General features: G+C 39.7%; 2 long non-coding RNA genes across 2 annotated transcripts in view; one reads left to right on the forward strand and one right to left on the reverse strand.

The window, feature by feature from the left end:
- Window positions 1-8,105, reverse strand: part of LOC116555375 — a 13,716-nt gene that overhangs the window by 895 nt on the left and 4,716 nt on the right. The gene's annotated exons all lie outside the window — the stretch shown is intronic.
- Window positions 6,405-8,105, forward strand: part of LOC116555376 — a 19,727-nt gene continuing 18,026 nt past the window's right edge. The window contains exon 1 of the long non-coding RNA XR_004270509.1: window positions 6,405-6,497. This is a non-coding gene — a long non-coding RNA (uncharacterized LOC116555376). The remainder of the gene's footprint in view (window positions 6,498-8,105) is intronic.

Below are 8,105 nucleotides of genomic sequence, written 5' to 3' on the forward strand. Positions count from 1 at the left end.
GTGAGGTAACCCGAGCCTCTAGTGAGGTAACCCGAGCCTCCCGTGAGTTAACCTGAACCTCTAGTGAAGCAACCTGAGCCTCCAGAGACGTCTCACGGTAGGCTTGCCTGGTCAGAATTGCAATGACCGCGTCCGGTCCCCTGACTCAGGCCCCCCTGACAGACTGATCCCCTGATTTTCAGACCTGACTTACCTCTGGAGGTTCCTGGGACCCTGAGGAATTTCGAGTGAATGTTGGCCGGGTAGTCACCTGTCCTCCATGGGGCCGGAACTCTGGGGCCCTGAAACGTCTCAGGGGGAGCCTCCCCTAGAGGTCCCTGAGGTGGGAGCGGCCACCTGGGTGAGACTCTGAGATGGCTTTTCTCTGGTGCCGGAGGAAGATAAATCTCTGTGGGACCTCCAAAATGTTGTACTGGCCTGAGCATAGAAAGTCAACACCAAGACAAAAGTAGGCCAAATTGCAGGGTCTTTATTGCCGGAGGCAATGGAGGACTCACGTCTCTCCAACCCGTGGCCCCGAAAGAGGGCGTCAAGGCCTTTTTTACCCATAAACCACCCCGGGGGTGAGGATGAGGGGTGGGGGTGGGCTGAGGCTTCAGACATTCTGAGGGCCAGTGGATTCTGTAAATCACCTCCTGGGTGGAGATGAGGTGAGGGGCTCCGGACATTCCAAGGGCCACGGGACTTTAGACATTCCGATTGTTACTTAAGTGGTTCACAGAAGTCAAAATAAGCGTTAGTTTACACATTGTCTGGGTAGGGTGGAAATTACAGACCTTAATTACTTATTACAAGTCGCAGGGGTCAAGATGGTGTGGGTTTGGACTGCTTGGCTGTCACATTAGGGGTTACAGAGAGCAGTTGCAACAGAAAGCCGAGGTATGGCTGAGGTATGCAGTTTTATGGGGGTTTTACCATGTCACATGATAAAGGCTCCAAGAACACCCAATGAGGAAATAGTAGTCTTTTCAATATAATGGTGTTGGGAAAACTGGATATCCACATGCAAAGGAATGGAATTAGACCTTTATCTTGTACCACAAACAAAAATCAACTCAAATGAATTAAAGATTTAAATATAAGAACTGAAACTGTAAAACCTCTAGAAGAAAACATGAGGGAAAACTTCATGATGTTGATTTTAGCAATGATTTTGTGAATAAGACACCAAGAACACATACAATAAAAACAAAAATAAGTAAAATGACATCAAACTGAAAAGTCCTGGACAGCAAAACATACAAATAATAATAGAGTGAAAGACAACCTACAGAATGGGAGAAAATATTTGTAAATCACTCATCTGATAAGGGGTTTTCCTCTGCAATATATAAGGGACTCCTACAACTTAATAGTAAAAAAATCTAATAACTTAAATAAAAGTGGAATAGGCACTTTGAATAGACACTTCTTCAAAGGAGGCATGGATGTATTTATATATCACCCTGAAGGCTATAAAGTCCATGAAGGATGAGACCAAAAACCACTATCTAAAACACTCAATATGACTGGGACTTAGCATTCAATGAACACTTTATGAATGAATGAATGATTAAATTAATAAGAGTATTACAGTGGGCAAATATAAAACAGCTCCCCAGGAAAACCAGTGCATTTCTCCACACTGGGATTTGAAGCCAGACTTCACAAACTTAGCTTTGCAATCCCCAGAAATACTTTCTGCCTGTGCCTGGCAGCACCCTCAATCCTTTGCAGAAAATGCTACACTCTTCATGACCCCCAGTATTCTGATCTGGCATCCTGACAGTCTCAGATTTAAATCAACAAAATTTTCCGGCTATACTAACAGTTGAAGACTGAAGAAAAGTCAGTTTTACTGCTGAAAATATAAGCTTCATAATGAGGTAAAAACCTGATCTTGTGGATGATGTGTTCACTTAACCTCTGCTAAGGGCAAAAAAATGTGATTTATTGATTTTGATTTTCTAATAAAAAATTTTGTCACCTTTTCATAGGCAACTTATTATAAGTTGCTGGAGTCGTCGGCCCCATAAACAAAGTTTGGTTAAAACATATCAAAAAGAGAATTTCAATATAAAAATCAATAAAATTAGAGAAAAAGTATAATGAATCAAGATCAAAAGCAATTTCTTCTTGGGACATTGTAATAACATTTATTTAAAAAAAAAAAAACTCATTTTCTGATCCTGAAGAAAGTAGTAGTATAATAGTGTTAGAAAAATTAATGAAACAAATATAATAGTAAGTAATGACAATAGTAACAGTAGCAGCTTCCCCTTACTGAGCACTCATTGCACGCCAGGTGCTGGGATGGAAGCTCAGATTACTACAGAGAATATATTACACTTAGATTCTAATACATTCTAAGAAGGAAACTTGACTTTTTTTTAACATAAATTATCATATTTAATACTCACAGCAATCCTTGGGAGAGTCTGCATTTTAATATCCTTATTTTAGACCAAGAAAGTAGAGGCTCAGAGATATCAATTCACTGATGTCAAATCTCAGTTAATGCACGATGGAGTCTAGATGATATTTGAACTCCAAATTTAACAATCATGCCTATAAACCTTACCGCTCCACAGAAACACAGGAAAACACCAAACAAAATTCCATTAACCACCCTGCCAATTGGTAAAGATTTAATTATTTTTTAACGAGAATTGTAGGTCTTCTTTATTTTTATTTTTTAAAGTGGATCATCCCCAGGGTGATCCTCAGCTATTGCTCAGGCTAGATTTAACAAGTGCTGGCATTTACATTTTTGCTTATGATAGTGGGGACTGTGCCACTGAAAGCCAGGGATTACTCTTTGTGAGCTACATTTAATCAAAAGTGATCCATAATTTCAAGCTCCAATGCCTTCCACCACTTTATTAACTAGACAGTTGTTCACTGTGAAGCCTCCTGGCTCAGGTTTAAAATATGGTGTGTGATATGAAAGAGACTCTTCTCTTTGCCACCTCCCAACTGGTTGCCCTTTTTAAAAGCTCAAGAAACAATTTTATCCTTTGGTTTCTTACTCTTCCCTAAGTATTACAGATGAGTTGAAAAATATTAGACTTGCTGGTGAGGATATTCTTAGACAAAGTAGTTTCTAATGTGTTTGTGAACATACATGATCGTGCGTCTATATGTGTGTTTGGGGAAGGAACATTATTGTTAAAACTTAAGGTTTCCCCCCACCTATGTCTGAGTACCCATCCTGTCCAGCCTATTGTTCCAAGCAGAATTTCCTAACTCCCAGCAAAGGGAGATATTGTAACTAACAGATTAGAATAGATCAAGGAGTACTATTAAATCCATCATGTCAATTATGAGATAAAAGGTACATAGTCAGTTTTCTCCCCAATGGCAATATAAGCATCAGAATTTATGTTTTATCAAGAAAAAAACAGAACAACAGATAAATTCTAAAGCCATACAGTGGTGTGAACACTCAAAGAATTTTTAGATTATACAGCCACCTCGAAGCTCAGTCCCTTTCTTCCTTTTTCTCACCCTCTCTCTTTCTTCCTTTTTCTCGCCCTCTCTCTTTCTTCCTTTCTTCCTTCCTTTCTTCATTCTTTCATTCATTTTCTTGCTCTTTCCTGCCACTTTATTTACATATAAAATTTTTTATGTATTAGGTTTACTTTTCTCCAGGGCTTACGAGAGTGGTTTTTATCATAGAATGGAAAATAAAACAACCAAGGCACTAGCCACAAGGGAAGCAGGAGTCCTGAATGCCACCTGACAAAATGGCTCTTAGTTTGAGGATGAGCTGGGAATCAATGGGGCAAGAAAAGTAAAAATTAAGCATAAACAGGGTAACTTGTAGAGACCATCAGCATTGCCTTTGTCTTCCCTCATCCCCAATTGGAGCATTGCATGCTATTGCATATTAAATTTTTGAGTAAATTTGGTGGGCTTATACAACCAGGAGCAAGTAAGTGGCCCATTTGAAATGCTATAATGAAAACAACGATGGGAAATAGGAGCCTAGTAATTCTTTCAAGGGCAGTGTTTGGATGTAGATAGCAATGGGGTTTGAATACTGTTTTTATAGATGAAAGCTTGGAGAAATTCCTAAGTTTCTGTTTGTCACCTGCAAGACATTTTGTGAAAAAAATTAATACTGCATAGGTAAAAATGATTAATTAGAGTGGTGAGAAATTGTCAAGTGCCAAGTGATGATTAACCTTTTGGCTTATCAAAATCTTTTAAAATCATTTGTGCCAAGGCAAAATACCTTTATTTTCCCTATGCATAACTCATCTGGGTATTTAGAGATACGGAATTAATTCAGTTTACTGTATTATGATACTTCAGCTCAGTCTGGCAATGTGATGATGGACACATTGGTTGTAGTTTGTCACCAGCAGGACATTTCATAAAAAAAAAAATATAGGTAGAAGTGATTACATAGAAAGGTATCTTTTGATTCACTTTGTCAGCTCCTGATGGTTTCCTGCAGAATCTTCAGGCAGCCAAGTATAGTAAAATTGTAGTAGTTTATAGTGTTTTTAAAAATAAAATGTGCTTTTAGATTGTCAGCCCAGGGTCAATCTTGAAATCAAAATGTTGAATTAAATTACTCTTCTGAATAATGACCTTCCCTTAGGATGGACAGAGAAGGTCTTTTGCCAGTAAAGAAGATTTTGAAGTTAGAAACTTCTTGTCTGTTGCATCCTAGTTTGATACTGGAACACTTTCATTGATTCTGGCTATATTCCTCTTCCATAAAATTTCTTTATGGCCACAAATATACTCAGTCTTGATTTCTAACTCTGTCTCCAGTCCATCCTTCTTGACTGTTTACTGACTATATATATTTATCTGTATTTATATAATTGTTATACATGCGTGGACACACACACACACACACATATTATTGTGCTGATGAGCAGTATTAATTGAAAGATATGTAATATAAAGACGGAAACAATGTAAAGGTGGCAGAGGATATGAAAACTCAGCACCAGTCAGTCTCAGCCAGGAAAATTTGCAGAACTCTTTCCCTGTGGTTACTTTTTCAGTTGCCTCATTATACCACTACTAATTTCTTTTCTTTTCTTTTTTTTTTTTTTTTTTTTTTGTTTTTGTTTTTGGAGACAGAGTTTCGCTGTTGTTACCCAGGCCGGAGTGCAATGGCGTGATCTCGGCTCACTGCAACCTCCAACTCCTGGGTTCAGGCAATTCTCCTGCCTCAGCCTCCTGAGTAGCTGGGATTACAGGCACGCACCACCATGCCCAGCTAATTATTTGTATTTTTAGTAGAGACGGGGTTTCACCATGTTGACCAGGATGGTCTTGATCTCTTGACCTCGTGATCCACCTGCCTCAGCCTCCCGAAGTGCTGGGATTACAGGCATGAGCCACCATGCCCGGCTACCACTATTAATTTCTACTGTTCTTTGAGAGAAATTGCATCCCAATGACAAGTAACATTGAAAGACCTTGGGCGCGTCCAAGCTCAATGGTAAACTTTCTGGTATTGATATTGGATTCGCAGCTTAGACTATGTAGGGTGTTTGAGGGATTAGGAGGCTGATCAAGAAAAAACTATAGGACTACAAGAGGCAGTTGTGTACAAAAAGCTTCATTTAGCAATTCTCAGGCATGCTTGCATGAGAGGGATGTTCCTTTATGGCAGGTTGTCATCCAGAGGCTTATGGTTACAGGGCCAGAGGAGAGATTGGTAAGAAAACTCCAGTAAGACAGGAGGATGAAAGATAGGCTTCCTAGTATAGGTGATGATCCTCAGAAGCATAATAGGGAGTTTGTCAGAGAACTCTGAAGGTTAATAGTGACTTAGAGCAGGGATCCCCAATACCCAGGCCACAGACTAGTGGCAGTCCATGGCCTGTTAGGAACCAGGCTGCACAGTACAGGGTTGAGTGGCAGGTGAGTGAAGCTTTAGCTGTATTATCTGCCGCTCCCCATGGCTGCGTCACTGCCCAAGCTTCACCGCCCAAGCTTCACCTCCTGTCATATCAGCAGCAGAGGGATATAGATTGTATGCTCCTCGTGAGAATTTAATGCCTGATGATCTTTCACTGTCCTCCATCACTCCCAGATGAGACCACCTAGTTGCAGGAAAACAAGCTCAGGGCCCCCACTGACTCTATATTAGGTGAATTATATAATTATTTCATGATATATTATAATAATAATATAAATAAAGTGTGCAACAAATTTAATTTGCTTAAATCATCCTGAAGCCATCCCCCTCCCCCATTCATGGAAAAATTGTCTTTCGTGAAAGAGGTCCCTGGTGACAAAAAGACTGGGGGACTGCTGGTTTAGATTATTAAAATCACAGCCTCTCCCTTACTAATGGCCAACAGTAAAAGCAGATAGTCTCTAAATGACTAAAAGTCTACTTATTTGGATAATTTATTTTAATAATTTCTACTTTTAGATTCAGGGGGTATATGTGCAAGGTTGTTACAACGGTGTATAGTATGAGCTGAGATTTGGGGCACAATTGATCCCATCACACAGCTACTGAGTATAGTACCCAATAGTTAGTTTTTCTTTTCTTTTCGTTTTTTTTTTTTTTTTTTTTTTTCAGATGGAGTCTCACTCTTTCACGCAGGCTGGAGTGCAGTGGCCAGTCTCAGCTCACTGCAGTCTCTGCCTCCAGGGTTCAAGTAATTCTCCTGCCTCAGCCTCCTTTGTAGCTGATATTAAGAGTGTATGCCACCACACCTGGCTAATTTTTGTACTTTTAGTAGAGACAGGGTTTCATCATTTTGCCTTGGCTGGTCTTGAGCTCCTGACCCCAAGTGATCCACCCACCTTGGCCTCCTAAAGTGCTGGGATTATAGGCATGAGCCACTGCTCCCGGCCCCTAGTTACCTTTTCAGTTCTTTCCTTCTCCTTCTCTTCCAGTAGTCCCTAGTGTCTAATGTTGCCATTATTATGTCCATGAGTACCTAATTACCTTTCACTTATAAATTAGTAATGTTTCTGCATTAATTTGTCTAGGATAATTTCCTCTGGCTGCATCCATGTTGCTGTAAGGGACAAGATTCTGGTCATTTTTATGGCTGTGTAGTATTCCATACTGTATATTTATAATTTATTATCCAGTTGTTTGGGTTATCATTAAAATAATTGGGAGCATAAAATTTTCAGTTTGGTCATGGCAGGTATTAATTTGCAGTGAAGAAATAACCTAGGGAGTAATACCAAGAAACCATTGTTTGGCTCATTTATACAGCAGATTGCCACAAAGAACTAAGAATATAAAAAACTGAGAGCATTTTCTGGACAAAGCACATGAAAAGGACTTCTGTTTCTTTTGTTGTATGAATTTTTAAGGAAAAAAGAGGAGGATGCGGATTTGGAGAAAGCTGGGTTGACATACTTATTAAATCTTTGTTAAATGAACCTTATCTGAATAATGTTTGGGCAGAACAAGGGATGAGTCTTATGATATTGTTAATACTGGACTATGAATAACACTGTCTAAAATTTTCCTAATAAAATAATCATGCCAATTATCTCAGATTCCAAAAGGCTTAGGCTACTAAAAGCATCTATGGAGCAGTAAAACTCAGTACTCAAATGACCTTAACAACTTAGTTCCACCTACCATTTCTGTTAAGTTTTCTATCACTGTACATGAAACAACCTGATCTCCTGTCTTGCAAAAGAACACAGAGGATTTGTCATTGTTTTATTCCATTTTGTTGTTGGTTTTGCTTTAAATATTTTTTTTTTCTTTGAGGCAGAGTTTCACTCTTGTTGCCCAGGCTAGAGTGCAATGATGCAATCTCAGCTCACTGTAACATCTGCCTCCCGGGTTCAAGCAATTCTCCTGCCTCAGCATCACCAGTAGCTGGGATTACATGCATGCACCACCATGCCCAGCTAATTTTGTGTTTTTAGTAGAGACAGGGTTTCACCATGTCGGACAGGTCGGTCTGGAACTCCTGACCTCAAGTGATCCACCTGCTTCGGCATCCCAAAGTGCTGGGATTACAGGTGTGAGCCACTGCACCTAGCCTAAACAATCTCTAAGTTAACCAATCTATCTATGCTGTCTAGAGATGCCCCAATACATCCTACTTGGTCCATGGTGAATAGTGATAGATTTCTTCCTTCTTTCCTTCCTTCCTTCCCTCCCTCCC

The sequence above is a fragment of the Sapajus apella genome, unplaced genomic scaffold (assembly GCF_009761245.1).
Source record: "Sapajus apella isolate SASKATOON/1434 unplaced genomic scaffold, GSC_monkey_1.0 scaffold15, whole genome shotgun sequence".
NCBI classification, from domain to species: domain Eukaryota; kingdom Metazoa; phylum Chordata; class Mammalia; order Primates; family Cebidae; genus Sapajus; species Sapajus apella.